Source organism: Panthera pardus, unplaced genomic scaffold (assembly GCF_024362965.1).
Source record: "Panthera pardus isolate Hobbes unplaced genomic scaffold, ASM2436296v1 HiC_scaffold_16, whole genome shotgun sequence".
Lineage (NCBI taxonomy): Eukaryota > Metazoa > Chordata > Mammalia > Carnivora > Felidae > Panthera > Panthera pardus.
The window spans coordinates 116,610,977-116,632,681 of NW_026526721.1; the positions used below are offsets into that span (position 1 = coordinate 116,610,977).

At 38.9% G+C, this 21,705-nt stretch overlaps 1 protein-coding gene across 4 annotated transcripts in view; it reads left to right on the plus strand.

Annotated features, from left to right (window-relative positions):
* PLSCR4 (phospholipid scramblase 4) overlaps positions 1-21,705 on the plus strand; it is a 135,095-nt gene that overhangs the window by 7,839 nt on the left and 105,551 nt on the right. The window contains exons 2-3 of one of the 4 annotated variants that reach the window (XM_053903736.1): positions 1,183-1,380; positions 2,600-2,803. The exons of 2 other annotated variants lie outside the window; for them this stretch is intronic. The gene's annotated coding sequence lies outside the window, so the exon portion shown is untranslated. Of the gene's footprint in view, positions 1-1,182; positions 1,381-2,599; positions 2,804-10,111; positions 10,299-21,705 lie in introns of those variants that run through there. One more of the 4 variants, XM_019438910.2, reaches the window with a different exon arrangement.

Here is a 21,705-nt window from a genome sequence, read left to right on the forward strand (position 1 = left end):
TTTGTCCTTATCTTGCTTCATTTGAAGAAATTAATAAATTGTATAGTTTTGAACTAGCAATAGATGATTTGAAGTGTCTCTTACAAAAGGAGGAATCAGATCCTTTTGAATGTGAGGTTAAAACTGCATAACAGTACTGTATATCTGCTATTCTACACTATGTCTTGCATTTTTCTAAAATCTATTAAGCCAGTATAAGTTAAATTTTGTTTTGAGCAGTGCATTACTAGTATTTTCAAGTACTAGAAGGAATTCTATTTAATGGTATTATAAAACAATAGCCATAATTTTCATGTAGTAATTTGACAACGATTAAAGGAAATGAATATTCAGTGCTAAGATGTTCATTCATATGTGATATGGGCTTAAACAGAAGGACCCTTACTAGAAAGAAAATATCTGGGCATAATGTTCCCAAATTCACCTATAGACCCAAAATCTTAACATAAATTATTTTATACCAAGGCAATAGACAATAACCATATGTACGTAAAAACATTTATGTGAAAGGCTATTTTATCGTATTAATCATAATACCAAGAAAAATTAAAGCAATAACAAAATAGTTTGAATGAGTTAAGGTAAAGCCATTAATAGATTGCTTTGTAGTTACTAAAGTTGTGGTTTCAGAAATATTTGTTACATCCAAAATATATATTCATTAATGTATGACTATAATTGTAGTCTAATTTTATTGTAAGATGTATTGTAACTCACTCTGCATGCATACACACAGAAATTCACATACACACAAATGGATTATGCCAACATTTTAGGGATGATTACTTTGGGAAGGTAAGAACGATGATGTAGCTCATTTCTTCTTTATGACTTTTTGTGTTCCTTGATTTTCTGTGGATACTTATTACTTTGATAATAAAAACAATGTTTTATTGTATGTGTATGTTATTGTAATAATTTTCTAAAATTTCCAGCATGCTGGGGTGCCTGGGTAGCTCAGTCCGTTAAGCACGCAACTTTGGCTCAGGTAATGGTCTCACAGTTAGTGACTTCAAGCCCCGCAACAGGCTCTGCGGTGACAGCTTGGAGCCTGGAGCCTGCTTTGGATTCTGTGTCTCCCTCACTCCCTGCCCCTCCCTCACTCACACTCTGTCTCTCTCTGTCTGTCTCTCTCAAAAATAAAAAAATAAATAAACACTTAAAAAAAATTGAAATTTTCAGCATGCTAATGCTGGAGGAGGTCATCGAGAGGATGTGACCACCATTTGACCTGTGAGCTGGACCTGGGCACTTGTGACTCATCCCCTCTCCTGTCCTTGGAATATGTACTCTACGTGCTTTCGCCAGCTGCCTCAGGACACAGCGTTGAGATAGTAATGTGGTGATGAGACCTCGTGGATGGTGTATGTGACAACCCAGGTGAGTCCTCCATATGAACTTATAAGATTCTGGTGGTGGGTGTAAAGATCTACTCACAGCCTGCAGCCATCCAAGACCAGCCTTGTGTGTAAGGTCCCTTGTTTATTAGACTTGCTACCTGCCAATCTGGAGTGGTCTGCCTTTTTGTCCCCCCCACACACACCCCCCCCAGCTGCCTGTGGAGACTGGTTTCAGATTACATTCCAGAAGCTACCAAGGTTGTGAACTAAGCTTTAATCTACCTATAACAATTAAATTGGAACAGCCGTCTATGGATGTAGAAAAATAAATAACGTATTAACCTTTTACTGCAAAGACTACTAAATGATTCATTTTTAAGCACAGCATACTTACTTAGTTAGGATTATTGGCACATTAACATGTATGAACCCAGCCTATATCCCTACTGTGAAATACGAGTTATGAAATTTGAACACTTTAAAAGTATTGTTCCTATTTACTAAGAGCTTTATCAAGGCTCTCACATAAACAAGCATAATTGTATAAATAGTCTCTCATTTTATATCGTAAAGCCTACTATAGTAACATAGAGTAAAAATACTCTATTTTTCATATTGCAGGGTTGCAAAAAAAGACCTCTATGTTAAAGATTTAATGGATATTATATTTTCCTAATTTTCAGGTGTTTTTAACACTTTGTATCACCTGCTCTTTTAAGTCTATTGCTATTGCTATCTAAATGCATTCATCTGAATGATACGACATGATGAAGCTATACTCAACTAACAGCGAACCCTGCAGACACTTGAGATGCACTCTCTTTTGTCTTTCAGTTAGCTAGGAATAGAAAAGACCCCTTCCACAATGTCTCCATTTTATTTCAGTCCATTCCAGTATTAATGCTTCGTGTAAAACAATGCTCCTGAAACTTTACCTGCTAGAATTATAAACAGTGGAGTTGAGGAAGAAGCTAGTGGAGACAGCAGGAAGCCCAGCATAAAATCTTATGCATGGGTGCTCAATACTTGTTAAAAGGCTAACAGCTTTTTTATAGGCTATTCTTGAATATAGATATTTATTCTTGGTCTTTTCATTAGTTTATATATTTTATCTATTGAAATAATAGTAATAATGAAACTTTATTGAGGGCTTGCCTGTGCCAGGCACCGTTTTAAATGCTTTCTACACAGGGTAGTTTTCATCTTTAGAACAAGAGTTCTGTACGTGGATCTAACTATGATCACACCGTGTTATGTAGGATAACCCGACAACAAGGAGATTGCTTGATTCACCCCCCATTAAGGACATCTCTGGAACTTGAACCCACACTTGGACCACTGTCCACGCCATCTGAAGTGTGCCAGCAGTGGCTGTTAATCCCTTGTATCCGTGTTAATCCCATAGAGGAAGATGGAGTGTAGCAGCTGCAGAAGATTTACAGAAACCATTTTCCCTGCTCCCGGTAAGTAAGAATCAGAAGGAATTGTCCAGACAGTGACTCCCTGGCTTTCTTTTCTCCCCACTCACAGTTGAAGGCACTGGAGACAGGCAGGACCCAGGGTTTTAGATTGCATGTGCAGGTTCCCACGTCTCATGCCTCAAGAATTGCAAGATGACGTATCCAGCAGCTCCTTTGCCTAGTGGATAGGACACCTTCCAATATATACACGGCTGCAAAGGGCTGACCATTCTGGTTTTGTGATTGAGGTTTTAGATGTCCATGGTGTGGGCTTGAGAGTTTGTGTTTTCATTGAGCTTTGTTAGCCCATCACTGTTGACAAAGTTGGAATTGAAAAGCAAGATACTGAGCAGCTGCAGTGTTGGATGCAGCAAGCACCATGTTGATGCTCTTGCTGTGGGATGCCTTCTATGCCATCAGAGCTGCCTTGCAAAAGCAGCAAACCATAACTTCACCAACCTCGTCCTGTCCAGCCTCATGGCTCCTTCCTTCTTCCCTCCCGCTGTCACCACTAACTTCCTCCTCACCTCTGCTGTTTATAATTCTAGCAGGTAAATTTTCAGGAGCATTGTTTTACACTAAACATAATACTGGAATGGGCTACAATAAAATGGAGACATTGTAGAAGGGGTCTTTTCTATTACTAACCCAGCTCGTATCCTTATGATTGTTACTTTAAATTCTGATTCAGGCATATTACTTATGTCTGTTTCAGTTAGATTCCCAGCTGTGGCCTCTTCTTGTTTTTCTTTTGGAATCAATATCTCCTTCTTGGCATTTTCTCTAGCTCTTTTTTTCTATGTATTAGGAAAGCCTTTTATATTTCCTGCTACTGAGAGTAATGGCTTTATGAAGCAGAGGTCATACACTGTCCAGGGCCCGGTGCCTTCAGAAAGTGTCTCCAGTGTATGCTATGTGCACTCTGCTGCTGTGTTTTGGCTACTCTTTCCCTTAGGTCACTCCTCTCCGGAATTTCCCCTTGCCTGCAGTGGGGAGCGTTTGGACCTTGGCCAGAGTGTGGCAGGTTTTAATTACGTGTTCTCTGGTCCGCTTGCTCTTTCCACTAAAGCTGAAGCTTTGCAGCACTCTGTGGTCAGTGGACATGGTGCATGCAAGGGCTTGTATTGGTCTTCCAGGGGAGGGGCCCACTGCTCTGTTTGTCAGACACATTTGCCCCAGAAAAGCAGCATGAGCAGAGCATAGGGGGCAGGGCTTGGTGTAGGTAGTTCAGACCACCATTGTTGGCACTGTGCTGCTTACTGAAGTTAGTTTATGCTAAGGGGCAGCGAGGAAAATGGCTCCAGCCAACTCTCTAGTCCGCACAGAGGGGAGTGCACACCTGCTGCTGCCTGGGAAGCCTTCCCAGAAGAGCTAATAATCTCCCCTGTTTGTGTCCCAGGCGTTTCGTAGATCACTGCCTTCACCATGTCTGTCTGGGCCATCTGCCGGCCTGGTAGCCCAGTGCACCTGTGTTCTATCCCAGGCAGGCCGACTGAGTTTTAAAATTCCAAACTAGAGATTTGGCATGGCAGGGACCCTTGCTTGGTTCTTTGGGGGAGGGTCTCATTACTCTGGGACTGGTGCAGGTTTGTCCCAGAAGGGCAGTCCCACCAAAGCACAGGGGCATGGAGTTTGGAGTGAAGCACAGCAAAGAGCCAGTGTCCCGGCTAGCTGCCCTTAGCAGGTGTCTCTGCACCTGTGCTGAGGGGTAAGGGAGTGAAATGGCAATACCCCTCTCCCAGATGTGCCCCAGATGTGTTTGTTCTGTTAGTCCTTAGATTGGTTTCTTGGGTATTCAGAATGATTTGATATTTATCTAGCTGTGCTTGAGGTCTGGGGCAAGTCTAGGGTCCTCCTGCTACTCTGCCATCTTAGTTCCCCCCCCCCCTTTTCAACCTATGGCACCTTTTGCTCTTGCTGAGAGATGGAGAAGGCTGAAAACAATCCGCTGAATGTTAAGGAACAGTTATGTTGACAATATGTATGCTTATATCAACTGGAAATTATTCTGCCTCATGTAACATGCTAACTAAATAGAGACATGTTGTTATAATAACAGATAGTATGCAAATTCTGAGATTGTAAAAGAAAGAAATATTGTATAAGAAGGAATTGAGAACACTAGGTGGTAGGGAAAAATTGGCATCTCGAAGGAGAGGGAAGGTTAAACCATGAGCATTTGCAGCATACGAGGCAGTGTGCAGGTATATTTTACTTTGTTTAAATTCATTGATACTAGTTGATTTTTAGAACATCTTTATAGATTGGTTTAGTTTTTACTTGAATCAGGTTTAAATTCTAATTTCTGACTGATTTAATTGAGAGCTATTAATTTATGAGAACTATTAAATTTCTTTATCAATTTCAGGCATGCTTGATTATAAGAACTACATGCTGTCTCTTGATAAAAATACAGATTTCTACCTAAGACTTAGAGTACAGAATTCTGCATTTTTTCTCAATAATACTTATTTTTTAAAAAAATTCAAATCTGTATTTTTATCTAGATTCATTGGTCATTAAAATTATGGTAAGTTACTGGATATATGAATGGATGGATGGATAGATAGAAATAGGCCCCTTAAAATCTATTCTAATAAATTTCATTATGAATCCCTAGAAGTTAGAAATTCCTAAACTTAACCTCGAAGGTAACAACAAACCTTTAGTTAGAAAAACATTACTCTCAAAATGTAGCTGTCAGATGGTTCTTGTTTAATGTGAAGTAAAGTCATACATCTGAAAACATGTATTTAAACATATATGTATCTTTTACAGAATAATAACCCATCTTCCCTGTCCTTAAGAATGTGAACAAATCTTTTAATGTACTGTTAGATTCGATTTGCTAATATCTTGCTAAGAATTTTTGCATTCTTATTCATCCGGGATATTGGTCTGTAATTCTCCTTTTTAATAGGGTCTTTGTCTAGTTTGTCTAGTTTTGGAATCAAAGTAATGCTGGCCTCATAGAAGGATTTGTAAGTTTTCCTTCCCTTTCTATTTTTTGGAACAGTTTTAGAAGAGTAGGTATTAACTCTTCTATAAATGTTCAGTAGAATTCCCCTGGGAAGCCATCTGGCCCTGGACTGTTACTTGTTTGGAGATTTTTGATTACTGATTCAATTTCTTGGGTGATTATGGGTCTATTCAATTTTCTATTTTTTCCTGGTTCAGTTTTCGTAGTTTATGTGTTTCTAGGAATTTATCCATTTCTTCCGTATTGCCCAATTTGGTGGTATATCGTTGCTCATAATGTTCTCTTATAATGATTTGTATTTCTGTGGTATTGGTTGTGAACTCTCTTCTTGCATTCTTGATTTTATTTATTTGGGTCCTTTCTCTTTTCTTTTTGGTAAGTCTGGCTAGGGGTTTATCAATTTTGTTACTTCTCTCAAAGATACAGCTCCTAGTTTCATTGATCTGTATTTTTTGGTTTCTGTATCATTTATTTCTGCTCTATATTATTTCCCTTCTGTGGATGGAACTAGAGTGTATTATGCTAAGTGAAAAAAGTCAGTCAGTGAAAGACAAATACCGTATGATTTCACTCACATGTGGAATTTAAGAAACAAAACAGATGAACATATGGGAAGGAAAAATAAACTAAGATAAAAACAGAGAAAGAGGCAAGCCATAAGAGACTCTTAACTAGGGAGAACAAACTGAGGATTTCTGGAAGGGAGGGAGGTGGGGGATGTGCTAAATGGGTGATGGGCATGAAGGAGGGCACTTGTTGGGATGAGTACTGGGTGTTATATGTAAGTGATGAATCATTAAATTCTCCTGAAACCAATACTACACTATATGCTATATGTTAACTAACTTTAATTTAAATAAAATCTTGGAAGAAAAAAAAGTTTTTAAAAAACCAGTGTGTTCAAAAAAAAAAAAGATTTAGTACATTAGCAGGAAACTAGAGTCCCTTTTTCCTCATCACTCCCCCACAGGTAAACATTGACTGGTTATTGTGTTATGTCACTAGCTTCTTTGTAAAGTTTTACCTTCACGTATATATCTGAAAAACATATTTAGTTTTCTGCCTTTAAACATAAAAATAAAATCATACATGCTCTTTAGTGCCTTACTTTTTTTGCTCAATGTTATATTTTTGAGATTCATCCATGATGATAGGTGTGATTCTAATTTGTTTCCACTGCAGTGTAGTATTTACATGATTAGACTAAAATTTATTTAGTCTGTCATTGATGGACAATAAAAATGTTTGCAGTTTATCTTCATATGCACTGTGGTGTCAAGAACATTCTTATATATATCCTCTGTGTACCACATACAAGAGTTGCTCGAAAGTATGTACCTAGGGATGTCCAGGAATGAAGGTTCTAGAAGGGTATGATTGTTTTTCTAAATCCCAGGGATTCCTATCATTGGAAGGTAGGACCAATGTCCTGAATTCCTTTGGCTGGCCAACAGTTGCACACTTCATCTTTCTGGTGTGCTGCAGAATCCTTTTATACCTCTTGAGACACCGTATTAGTAACTTAGGCTTAAGGGACAGAGTGGCGATGGTCCAAGCCTAGTGGGTCTCTTTGTTCCATACTTAGGGGACAACATTGGGACTGAGAATCTATATACTAGCTTACCTCATGACAACATTCTTGAGTCAACTCAGTGTTTATAATGATCACTCACATGCTGTTCCTTGACCTGTTCTACATCAGTGACTTTCCACTTCGCTTGAACAGCACAAATGACCACATTCTAAATTCTGATCCACAAGATGGCATAGTGGAAAGAACATAGGCTTTGGATTCAGAAGGAATTGACTTTAGTGAGCTTGATCACTTAATAAGCACATCGTTAATTTGTTTCATTGCTCTGAGTCTGTTTTGTCATCTATAAAACTGGGATAATAGTTTGTACCTTACAGACACGTTATAATTAGAGATAATATGCAAATTGCTTGGCCATTTACCTGACCCTTGCTATGCATTCACTAAACTATAGCTTTGGTTAGTATTGTTCTAGTTATTTGTCATCATCTTCAGAAATCTGGAAATACTATTAATTCATTTTTTTGATGATAACCTCACTTTTTTTCCTTGCCTGATTGAATTAACTAAATCTGCATGCTCCCCCTCTTAAAAATTTCATCTCAACTTCTAGTTTCCTACCCTGAGTTATTCTCATAATGTTCACTTATAAATGTTTTGTGCTTTGGTCTTAATTTTTATTTTGGAGAACAGGATTATATATAGGCATACTTCATTTTATTGTGTTTGCAGATACTGTTTTTTTTTCCCCCAACAAATTAAAGGTTTGTGGCAACCCTGTATTGTTGAGCAAGTTTATTTGTGCCATTTTCCCAACAGTATTTGCTCATTTTACGTCTCTGTGTCACATTTTGGTAATTCTCATAATGTTTCATTTTTTAAATTATTATTATATTTGAATTACATTCAAATAAATTATTATATTTGAGTTAACATTCAAATAAATTATTGTATTTGAATTACATTATTTGAATTTAAATTATTACATTTGAATTAAAATTTTAACACATGAGTTACTTCTTATGAATGAGCTTCTTTGCTTTTTTGCTTGAGAAGGAATCTACTCCTGGTGAAGATGCCATGAAACTGCCAAAATGACAAAGGATTTAAAATATTACATAGTGGGGGCGCCTGGGTGGCTCAGTCGGTTAAGCAGCCGACTTCAGCTCAAGTCATGATCTCGCAGTCCGTGAGTTCAAGCCCCACATTGGGCTCTGTGCTGACAGCTCAGAGCCTGGAGCCTGTTTCAGATTCTGTATCTCCCTCTCTCTGACCCTCCCCCCTTCATGCTCTGTCTCTCTCTGTCTCAAAAATAAATAAACGTTAACAAAAATTTTTTTTTAAAAAATAAGATATTACGTAGGGGTTCCTGGCTGGCTCAGTGGACCATACAGTGTTTGGTTTCAGGGTCGTGAGTTTGAACCTCATGTTGGATTTGTTAGATTTTTAGATTACTAAAAAAAATAAATGAACTTAAAAAAATATATTACATAAACTTAGTTGGTAAAGTAGTGGCAGGATTTGAGGGGAATGACTTATTTATTCATTTATTTATTTTTTAATGTTTATTTATTTTTGAAACAGAGAGAGACAGAGCATGAACGGGGGAGGGTCAGAGAGAGAGAGGGAGACACAGAATCTGAAACAGGCTCCAGGTTCTGAGCTGTCAGCACAGAGCCCGACGCGGGGCTTGAACTCACGAACCGCAAGATCATGACCTGAGCCAAAGCCGGACGCTTAACCGACTGAGCCACCCAGGCGCCCCGAGGAATGACTAATTTTGAAAGAAGTTCTGCTGTGGGTAAATGCTATCAAACAGCATCACATGTTGCAGAGAAATCATTCGTGAAAGAAAAAGTCAGTCGATGGGTCACACTTCATGATCTTAAGAAATTGCCACAGCCACCCCAACTTCAGTAGTGACCACCCTGATCAGTCAGCAGCCATCAACAATGACACAAATGCTCCACCAGCAAAAAGATTATGTTCGCCTTAATTTATAAAGATGACTGACAACATAGGTTAATGCTTTTGAAAGAAAAGTAGTGGTGCAGTTTCCCTAGAAATGAGAGGCATGGGACACAATGCAGAGCCACAGAAGGAACACCACTTGTGATCAGGAAGAAGCAGAAGAAGCTAGAAGAGCCAGCCCTTAGATTATGGCCTTTATTGGGGTTTGGCAGGACCATGGTGGAGGGGTGAGGGCAAGGCAATGCAGGGCAAACAACTGAGGAATGGCTGGTTTGAATAATTCTGGCAAACTCTAAGCCAAAGAATAGCTTCTAGTTACCTGGTCCTGGCCCCGGGAAGATTAAAGTGAGGGAATGTTATCTCCTGGGGTGGACAGGCCGGATAAAGGAAGTAGGTAGAGCTCTGGGGCAGTTCGCTTGTATCAAAGGCATGTTCCTGTCAGAGCCCTTTGCTATTTCTAAGAATTGGCTAGCCCTGAGAGAGTTAGTCTCTCCCTAGCCAGAACATTTATATTTTTAAGATGTAAAAACATCTTTCGTAATAGAAAAATAAGTACACTTGCAAACATACGCACACAACATTTTCTGTTAATTATTTATCTTCTTTTGGCCTTTTCTGAAGCATGTCTTAATTTAAACTTTTGATTCCTACCCTCCCCAGTCCCCACCGTTTTCCCTACCATCTTCCTCTCTAGTTCAGTTAATGGCATTGTCATCAACTCGGGTACCCTGGCCTGAACACTGACACCCAATCTTGACTCCTCTTAGTGCATCAGAAACTCCTGCAGGTTCTGCTTCTGACCACATTTCACCCTGTCCGTGTTACCTGCTTGTCTAAGCCAGCATCGGGCTCACCTGGATTACTGCTGCCATCCAGTCTTCACTGCGTACTTCCACTGTTGCCCCCTCAAGATAAAGTATAATCAGATCTCATCACTCCACTGACTGAAAGTCCTCCAAAGATTTCCCAGCTGCAGTTACAGCAAATCGCAAATGTTTTGCCTCAGCCTTCAGGTGTGATCAGGCTTGTCTCCATCTCTTCCCTCCGTTCTCCTCATTCCTTGTGTCCCAGTCATACCTGACCTCTTTGTCACCCCTGAGTATTCCGAACTCAGTGCCACCTCAGGGCCTTTGCACATATTTCCTGTTGTCCTACAACTCTCTTCCTACATTTTTAGTGTAATGCCGCCTTTTGTAGTTCAAATAGCTCAAAGTTACCTCCTGGGAGAGGCTTTCCCTGAACGTCCTGGGAGTGCCATCCATGTTTTTCCTGAACTGTTTACTTTGTTTCTTTATAACTATACTACCTCAATTTAATCTGAAATATTTGTTAATGTGTTTTTAATCTCATGGCACTAAATTAGGATCTCCGGCACGATGTTACTCTGGTTTATTACTGTATTTTCAACGTCTATTAGTAGTACCTACACAATAGGTGCCCAGTAAATATTTGTTGGATTAATGAAAAAATGTATGAAACGTAACTAGAGACAAAAAAAAATCATAAAACTTGTTACATGTATCATGAATTAATAGTAATATATACATAATATATAAATTTGTATAAATATCTTAGAGCATTAAAGCATTTTATTTTTTTAGTATTCATTAGAATTCTTCAAAAATATCAGCATGTCTTTTGTGAACGAACTTTATTATGCCTTGTTAAAAACTGTTTTTTGAATGCTTATTTATTTTTGAGAGACAGAGACAGAGCAGGAACCAGGGAGGACAGAGAGAGAGGGAGACACAGAATCCGAAACAGGCTTTAGGCTCTGAGCGGTCACCACAGCTGTCAACACGGGGCTCAAATCCATGAACTGCGAGATCATGAGCCGTAGTCAGACACTTGACAAACTGAGCCACCCAGGCACCCCTATTATGACTTGTTTCAAATGTGAATTATAGGACTGTTTTCCTTAATAGCACTTTCAGTTTGTTTCATTTGGAAATTGCTTTTATTGTTTAACATTTGGATAATGTAAATATGTCCATTCATTTATAAATATGAACATTCCTATCTTCCTATATTTGGCATAGAAAGGACTAAAGGAGACTTTTATTGGTTGCGTCTAAAGAAAGATACTTAAAATACTTGAGACAAATGAGGTAGGAAAATTAAGGGTAGGGAAAAAAGTCCAACACAAGAGGTGATAGTAATAAAAAGCTTTCCTTGATGGAAGAGGTCTGAAAAGTGGGCCCTGAGTTTTCTAGCAAATGATGTAAGGTGAGAAATATTACATTTATGGGACTTATGTTTTCTAGGAGTTAAAAGTCAACCAGTTCTTTCAGAGAAACTGAGCCGTTCCTCACCCTGAGGTCAGGGAGCAGTGTGTCCAATCTCAATGAAAGGACAGGGTGTAACATGAAACGTGACCTCAGCACCTTCCTTTCAGTAATTACAGTGACATAGGTTGTTTTAGGAAGAATAAGTCAAAATAGGAGTCACTGGGGAAGTGATCTAAATCACCTCTCGGTGAGTTATGAATGGCAAACCGCTTTTAAAACCATTAAGTATTTGTGTTGTTTTGTTTGGGATTTACTCTGACACAGCCACTTTTCAAAGAAGATGTGGGGAAAAAATCAGATTCACTCCACATATGGCATGCTCTCAGTACTACATCATAGGACAACAATTTCTGCTATGTTGGAAGGAATTCGTCTATGTAAATAGAAGTCAGTATCAGGGCAGCCGAACTGCCAGCCTGAGAGTTCATTGCTTTAATCACAAGCACAGTATAATTACTCAGCCATAGTTTTTTACTCTGTGTTCAGCCTAACAATTTACCATATATGTGAATTCATGCCTAGTATATCATATGCATGTATTGTGTATGTTGTAAGAAATAGAGTAGTATATTTAACAATGATCACGTACACTGATGTTTTAGCAAACCAATGAGAAAAAAATAGTATTTTCAGTAATACATCATTCCATTTCTCAGTTGGGCATGACCTCTTCCTCCAAGGCTGGTCCTTCACAAACACGGATGAACCGACGGGTGACATTGACAATAAAACAAAGTCCTTGGATCCAGTACCTCATGCTGGTCCTAAGCACAGATGCCGTTTGAATTCACCAGTTACAATACCTGATGACCCTCCAGAATAGAATTCCCATTTTCTACCTGGTAAGGTAAATCTCCAGAAAGAATCTCTTTACCCCTGTAGAAAATGACACTAAGAGTTAAGTTGCTCATTTAGCTAATTACTTTATTGTTTCAATAAATAAATACTGAGTACCTACTGGATACCAAATACTTTACTAGATGTCAGGTAGAACATTCCTGCCTTTACATCGCTTGGAGTAGGAAGTCGTACAAACATTAATGGTGTTCTGCATGCCGTTATGGAAATGTGAAGAGAATGTTGTAGGGACCCAGAAGACAGAGTAACTGACTGTGGGGTTAAAGGGAAGGCCTACCTGAGCAAGTCAAGTTTTATTGGCATGGTAGGGAGTTTCTCAATCAAAAAATAGGTGGGGAAGGGAGAATGTTTGGGAGAAAGAAAAACCTGTCCCAAAATACCAGGTCATGAAGGCCTAGTGGTGTGGTTGGGGCTTGAGGAAGGCTGGCTGGATCAAAAGGCAGAAGTGCAGGTGGAGGTGACCGGTTTCCAGTGCTGATTAAGTAGTTTGCATCTTATCCTGGAGCCTTTGAGAGCCTGTAGATGCTTTTTAACAGGACATCAAGACTTTTTTTTTTTTTTTTTTTTTTGGTGGGGGGAGAGGGCACAAGTGAGCAAGGAGCAGAGAGAGAAAGAGAATCCCACAAGGAGCAGAGAGAGAGGGAGAAGCAGAGCTCACCCGAAGTGGGGCTTGTGTTCACCCAAAACGGGGCTCGAGCTCACCCAATGTGGGACTCAAACTCAGGAACCGTGAAATCACAACCTGAGCTGAAGTAGGTACTTAACTGAGCCACCGAAGTGGGACATCAAGATTTTAGGGCACCTGGGTGGCTCAGTCAGTGAAGTGTTGGACTTCTACTCAGGTCACGATCTCTCGGTTTGTGGGTTCGAGCCCTGCATCAGGCTTCTGTGCTGACAGTGCGGAGCCTACTTGGGATGCGCTTTCTCTCGCGCGCGCGCTCTCTCTCTCTCCCTCTCTCTCTCTGCCCCTTCTGTGCGCACACACTCTCTCTCTCTCAAAATAAATAAATAGACTTTTAAAGGAGACTTTAAAGCAGATACTTGAGTTTGTTTTTTCATCATTTTCTTCCCAGCTTCTGGCACATGGTCTGGTGCCTAAAGGGCACTCAATAAATGTCCAGTGAGTAAGTGATTGAATGTTTGATAAGATAGCTCTTGGGGCCAGTGTGAAGGAAACACTGGAACAGAGAGAAAGCAAGAAAAGGGAAACTAGTTAAGAAGTTACTACAGTAAACCCAACTGGATGAGGCTTCGTACCAGTAAGTATAAAGAAGAGGCAAAAGTTCACAGTTTGGAAAAAAAAAAAAAAACAAAAAAAACTACGAGATGATTGCAGAGATGTTATTTCATTCTAGAAATAAGATCCTTGTCACTGCTGGGCAGGAGATCAGCCTCCTTACTAGGCCTGCACTGATCCATCCTGGCTGAGGGAGGGGTGTGGTATTATTGCTTCTTTTAAGGCACATTTGATAAAAGAAGCAAAATCTAAAGTCCTACCTTGATGGTACCCTCCTACCAATTCATGATTTCAAGTGCTTCTCTTCTTAAGTATTGTGACTGTTTAAAGAAATCTGGTTTCCTTGACTGTGACCTTACTTACATTGACCAAGTTAGAATTTAACAGACCCCCCGTTGGGAGGAAATCAGTGTGAGAACCAGATGGTGAGGATATAAAGAAGTGACGGGGTCAGCAGCAATGTAGCATAGTCTTCAGATCACCATTTTGAAGTCAAGATGTGCTTTCAAATCTCAGTGTTACCACTTGCTTTATCTATGTAAACTTAACAATAGTATGAAGAGTATAAAAATAGAACTTTGTGCAGAGCTCACTTTAAGCCACGTCCTGTGCTAACCCTGCAGCAGCCTTATGAGATGGGCATAGAGAGGCTATCAAATTACCTCCTCTCTTCAACCTTAGTTTTTGCACTTGTGAAGTGAACATGACTATCTCATAAAGCTTAAGAGGATTCAATGAGTTAGTAATCTGGAAATCCCCCTACTATGTTTTTGGGGTGTGGTATTCCTTTCCCTCAGAAAATAGAAGCTCTGACTCTTTCTAGGAAGCCTCCATGTGACCCATGTAACATCTGTGTAAAAATTTATGCTAAGTTCCAATATATTGTAGTTACAGTCATGTAATTTTTTCATTTGTTTTTGAACACAGGGCCCCCAGCACCTACATTCCCTCCTCTCGCATACTACCCAGGAGGCTTGCTAATGGGATACTGCTGTCTACATCAGCACAGTGCCTTCCCCTTGTACCAGCCAACTGGTGGCATCCATTCTATACAGCACCAGCCTGGCAGATGTCCAGTGTGAAATGAGTCTGCTCCAACAGCATGGGTGCCAGAGCCAGTTCCTGTGCCAAACTTCCCTCCTGGTCTGGAAGACTTAGTAGCTCAGGTACTCCACACAAATCCAAAATATCTTCCTGTGAAATATGACCTTGAGGATCCAACAGAAAAGAGACATAAGGCCGGATAGAGTGGACAAAGGTGGTGGGTCATTGATGACAGAGGCCCAGTTTGTGAGGCTGTAGGAGCAGTGGTCCTGATTTCAGATTTGTGAAGGGGAAGCGTAAGTATAGGAATATTTTTCATGGGAAGACTGTGCATGGTTTTCATAAAGGATTAATGTTGAGTGGTAAGATATTTGAGATGTCCTCTTGAAGGAAATTAGAAAAGTAGGAATAGAAAAAGTCGACATAGATCCTAACTGGAATGTCATTTAATTGGAAGAGTAAACATCAAGAAAGGCAACATGAAGGAATAGAACATTTAGTGACAAACTCATCAGGTGCCTTGGCCCCTTGCTTTCCCTCACCACCCATAATTTCATCACCTGCTCTAGCCCTCATAAAAATCTATTATTACCAAGTAAACATAAGGTGCCTACCAAACACACATAGCTTCAAGCCAAGTCCATGAGGCCCTCTACCGTAAAGTGGTGATCCCCTAAACTCTTTCTGTTTAAAAATTGTGAACCCACTCTGAAACCCAGGTCCTAACGTCAAGGGATAAGCAGATTTGGTTATAAACTCAAATAGTATAAACTCAAAAAATGTATCTAGTGAAACTGAGATACAGCTACTCTTGGAAACTCTTCTGTTATCCTGGCTCTTTTTGTTTTGGAAACAGGAGGTATTGAAGTTCATTATAAGCAAGGAACTCTAATTCAATGCTTGTCTTCCCACATGATCAATAAAATATTCCTTGAGGTTGGCAAGTTCCTCTTTGCAGTTCTATATATTTAATCTTGTGCACTGAAAACTATTGATACAGTGCTATGGAGATGATGTGCGAAATGCAGTAAAATTGGATTGAGAAATTGGAATTTGTAGGAGCCAAGAATTTTATTAAACTATCCCTTCATAAAATAGGTATAAAATATACATGAAGTCATTAAAGTGCTAGAGTAAACCCCTTAACTATGTTAGAAGCTTATTGGATGCCTATAGTTAATAAATTTTAGAAAATGTTTTTTATGCTTGTACGATAATATAAGAATTTGACCTTGTAAGTCTGTGGTCTCCTAGACCATTTCCCCTTCTTTTAAAATTGCACAGCGTTGGGGCGCCTGGGTGGCTCAGTCGGTTGGGCGGCCAACTTCGGCTCAGGTCATGATCTCGCGGTCCGTGAGTTCGAGCCCCGCGTCGGGCTCTGTGCTGACAGCTCAGAGCCTGGAGCCTGTTTCAGATTCTGTGTCTCCCTCTCTCTGACCCTCCCGTGTTCATGCTCTGTCTCTCTCTGTCTCAAAAATAAATAAACGTTAAAAAAATATTAAAAAACCATTCATTAACTCATTCAAAAAATATTTAAGGCAATAGGGCATTCTAGTCCATGGCCTGTGCCCAGAAGTTAGGAATGACAGAAAATTGTGTAAGATAGGATCAGTCTGTCCTCAAGGAGATTTCTTCCGCTAGAAGGATTCAAGAGTCTTGGGAGTAATCCCTAAGTAAGACTAAGGTGAGAAATCTGTCTAATGATAGTATGAATTTCCCTTTTCAGGAGAACACATTCCAGAAAGTTTCTTGTCCTGTCCTCTCATCCTGTTTATAAGCCTCTTGCCCTCCTGGACCCTCCTCTTATTACAAGGGAACACGTAGGGAAGAGCTTGGTGTGTAGTAACTCAAGTGAACAGAAAAATCAGAATGTTAATCTGTCAGAGGCACCTTGAAAATTTGATACTCCTGTGTGAGGTTCACGCTGGCTGATTCCTCTCCCTAAGCCACTGAGAAAATAGCATCGTATGTGGCTGGTCCGTGTTAAACCATCCTGAACTTTCTGAGCAACTCATCCGTAGGTGACATGTTAATGAGACCAGTGAATAGGAACTGAGCTAGATACAATCTGTGTAAACACAGGTTTTTCTAGATGCTGTTAGTGTAGCAGGAAGATGATTTTCTGAAATTTTATTAGAAACATTATTAAATATTTTAGTCTTCTAGAGTAGAGCTGGAAGAAAGCGCCTTTCCTATCTAGACAGCTCTCCTCATATGTGGTCAGGTGCAAATAGGCTAATTTCACTTGACAAAATATATTTGTAAGTAATTAACATTGAAGATATGTTAAAAATTGATTGCTACATTGTAATATATCATCAGTTTTTTCTCTAAGCCTAATTGTTTTAATGCTATTGTTTCTAACTTTCCTAATTAACTTTTTTCTATCACATTAGTTGACAACATACCCATTCTTCCGCATTTTGAACACCTGGAAAATATGTATACTTCAGTGGTGATCAGCAGTATTTGAATCAGCATTATTGAATACCCAGTTAGTTCTTCATATTGGCCATTTCTTAGTGGTTCAAAGAGAAAAGACTGTCCTAGAAACTAAAAAAGGGAATTTTTGTGTATAATTTTATTTATTTATAAATCATTTATTATTAGATCTAGATTGAAAAAGATCTTACATATTATCTGGTCACTCCCACTACACTTGTTCCCTCTTTCTGCCCCCATCATAGATATTATAGACAAGGGGGGAAAAGAATAGAGAAACTAAGGAACTTAGTGAGGGACAAGTGAATCTAGATTCACTGGAAGGGGGAAGAAATGAGCACAATAAACATGAAATCTGTCCTCTATTCATCAGTAAAGTGTTCCTGACCCTTAAAGCAACAACTTTACACGTTCATTTGCCTATGACATAAGGCTTTCTTGGTTCCTTTTTCTATCTGCAGTTTGTGATGACCTTGATCATCTTACCACATTTCATGTGCTGAATGATTTGTGATGCAATGTATAATTTTATTAAAATATTTAAAATTTACTTATTTAAATTCAAGTTAGTTGACATACAGGGTAGTAATAGTGGTTCATCACTTACTATTATAACAACCACTGCTCATCCCAACAAGTGCCTAATACCCATCAACCCATTTAGCCCATCCCTCCCATCTCTCCTCCAGCAAACCCCAGTATGTTCTTTGTATTTAAGAGGCTGTTATGGTCTGCCTCTCACTCTGTTTTGATCTTAGTTTTTCCCTTACCCTATGTTCATCTATTTTGTTTCTTAAATTCCACATATGAGTGAAATCATTTGATATTTGTCTTTCTCTGCCTGACTTCTTTCGCTTAGCATAATATACTCTAGTTCCATCCAGGTGGTTGCAAATGGCAAGATTTCATTCTTTTTGATCACCAAGTAATGTTCCAGTGTGTGTGTGCGCGTGTGTGTGTGTGTGTGTGTGTATGTGTGTGTGTGTGTGTGTGTAACATATCATCTTTATCCACTCATCAGTTGATAGACACGGGCTCTTTCCATACTTTGGCTATCGTTGATAGTGCTGCTATAAAAACATTCAGGTGTATGTGCCCCTTCGAATCAGCACTCCTGTATCCTTTGCATAAATACCTGGCAGTACATTTGCTGGGTCATAGCATAGTTCTATTTTTAACTTTTGAGGAACCTCCATACTGTTTTCCAGAGTTTGCATTGCCACCAACAGTGCAAAAGGGTTCTCCTTTCTCTGCATCTTTGCCAACATCTGTTGTTTCCTGAGGTGCTAATTTTAGCCATTCTGACAGGGGTGAGGTGGTATCTCATTGTAGTTTTGATTTGTATTTCCCTGATGATGAATGATAGGGAGCATCTTTTTGTGTGTCGGTTAGCCATCCAGATGTCTTCTTTGGAAAGTGTCTATCATGTCTTTTGTCTATTTCTTTATTAGGTTATTTATTTTTTGGGTGTTGAGTTTGATAAGTTCCTTATAGATTTTGGATACTAACCCATTATAAGATATGTCATTTGCAAATATCTTTTTCCATTCATTCAGTTGCCTTTTAGTTTTGCTGATTGTTTCCTTTGCTGTGCAGAAGGCGTTTATCTTGAAGAGGTCCTAATAGTTCATTTTTGCTTTTGTTTCCCTTGCCTCCAGAGATGTGTCAAGTAAGAAGTTGCTGTGGCCAAGGTCAAAGAGGTGGTTGTCTGTTTTCTCCTCTAGGATTTTGATGGCTTCCTGACTTACATTTAAGTCTTGTATCCATTTTGAATTTATTTTTGTGAATGGTATGGGAAAGTTTTATTCTCCTGCATGTCTCTGTCCAGTTTTCCTAGCACAATTTACTAAAGAGATTGTCTTTATTCCATTGGATACTCTTTCCTGCTTTGTCGAAGATTAGTTGGCTATACATTTGTGAGTCCATTTCTGGGTTCTCTGTTCTGTTCCATTGATCTGTGTGTCTGTTTTTGTGCCTGTATCATACTCTCTTGATTACAGCTTTGTAATACAGCTTACGGTCCAGATTTATGAAGCCTCTGTCTTTGCCTCTCTTTTTCTCATTACATTGACTATTAGGGGTCTTTTCTTGTTCTATACAAATTTCAGGATTGTTTGTTCTAGCTCTGTGAAGAATGCTGGTGTTATTTTGATAGGGATGGCTTTGAATGTATAGATTGTTTTGGGTAGTATCGACATTTTAACAATATTTTGTTCTTCCAATGTAGGAGCATGAAATGTTTTTCCATTTCTTTGTGTCTTCGTAGTTTTCAGCACACAGATATTTTACCTCTTTGGTTAGGTTTATTCCTGGGTATCTTATGGGTTTTGGTGCAGTTGTAAATGGGATTGATTCCTTGATTTCTCTTTCTGCTGCTTCATTATTGGTGTATAGAAATACAACTGATATCTGTACATTGATTTTATATTCTATAACTTCGCTGAATTCAGGTATCAGCAATAGCAATTTTTTGGTGGAGTCTCTTGGGTTTTCCATGTAGAGTACCATGTCACCTGCAAAGAGTAAAAGTTTGACTTCTTTGTCAATTTGTATGCCTTTTATTTCTTTTTGCTGTCTGATTGCTGAGGATAGGACTTTTAGTACTATGTTGAACAACAGTGGTGACTGTGGACATCTCTGTCATATTCCTGACCTTACAGAGAAGCTCTCTGTTTTTCCCCATTGAGGATGATATTAGCTGTGGGCCTTTCATTTATGGCTTTTATGATGCTGAGTCATGTTTCTTCTATTCCTACTTTCTTCAGGATTTTTATCAAGGAAGGATGCTCTATTTTGTCAAATGCTTTTTCTGTATCTATTGAGAGGCTCCTATGGTTCTTATCCTTTCTTTTATTAATGTAGTGTATCACATTGATTGATTTGCAAATATTGAACCAGGAATAAATCCCACTTGATCACGGTGAATAATTCTTTTAATGTGCTTTTGTATTAAATTTGCTAGTATCTTGTTGAGAATTTTTGCATCCAGGTTCATCAGGGATATTGACCTGTAATTCTCCTTTTAATGGAGTCTCTGGCTTTGGAATCAAGGTAATGCTGGCTTCATAGAATGAGTTTGGAAACTTTCCTTCCATTTCTATTTTTTTGCAACAGTTTGAGAAGAAAGGTATTAATTCTTCTTTAAATGTCTGGTAGAATTCCCCTGGGAAGCCGTCTGGCCTAGGACTCTTATTTGTTGGAAGATTTTTGATAACTGATTCAATTTCTTTGCTGGTTATGAGTCTGTTCAATTTTTTCTTTTCTTCCTGGTTCAGTTTTGGTAGTAGGTGAGTGTCTAGGAATTTGTCCATTTCTTCCAGATTGCCCAGTTTGTTGGCATATAATTTTTCGTGGTATTATCTTAGAATTGTTTGTATTTCTGTGGTATTGGTTGTGATCTCTTCTCTTTCATTCGTGATTTTATCTATTTGGGTCCTGTCTTCTTGTTGATAAGTCTGGCTAGGGGTTATCAATTTTGTTTATTCCTTCAAAGAACCAGCTTTTAGTTTCATTGATCTGTTCTACTGTGTCTTTGTTTGTTTCTGTATTGTTTATTTCTGCTCTGATCTTTATTATTTCCCTTCTTCTGGCATTGGGCTTTATTTGCTTCTCCTTTTCTAGCTCCTTTAGGTGTAAGGTTAGGTTGAATATTTGGGACCTTTCTTAAAAGCTTCTTGAGATTAGGCCTGAACTGCAGTGTACTTTCCTCTTAGGACTGCCTTTGCTGCATCCCAAAAGGTTTGGACTGTCGTATTTTCATTTTCATTTGTGTCCATGTATTTTTTATTTCTTCTTTAATTTCCTGGTTAACCATTCATTCTTTACTAGGATGTCCAAATATTTTCATGTGGCTGAATTCAAGTTTCATAGCGTTGTGAGCTGAAAATATGCATGGTATGATTTCAGTCATTTTGTACCTATTGAGGGCTGACTTGTGACCCAGTTTGTGATCAATTTTGGAGAATGTTCCATGTGCACTTGAGAAGAATATTATTCTGCTGCTCTAAGGTGAATGTTCTGAATATATCTGTTAAGTCCATCCAGTCCAGTGAGTCATTAAGAGCTGTTGTTTCCTTTTTTTATTTTCTGCTTAGATGATCTGTCCGTTGTTGTAAATGGAATATTAAATCTCCTACTATTATGGTATTATTACCACTGAGTCTCTTTATGTTTGTGATTAATTGCTTTATATATTTGGGTGCTTTCAAGTTGGGGGCATAAATATTTACAATTGTTGGATCTTCTTGATGGATAGATCCCTTAATTATGATAATGCCCTTCCTCATCTCTTGGTACAGTCTTTGTTTTAAAATCTAGTTTGTCTGATATAAATATAGCTAGTCTGGCTTTCCTTTGGCCTCCTTTAGCATGATAGATGGTTCTCCATCTAGATAGATAGATAGATAGATAGATAGATAGATAGAGGTTCTCCATCCCCCTACTTTCAATCTGCAGGTGTTCTTAGGTCTAAAATGAGTCTCTTGTATGCGGCATATGGATGGATCTTGTTTTTTTAATCCATTCTGCTACCCTGTGTATTTTGATTGGAGC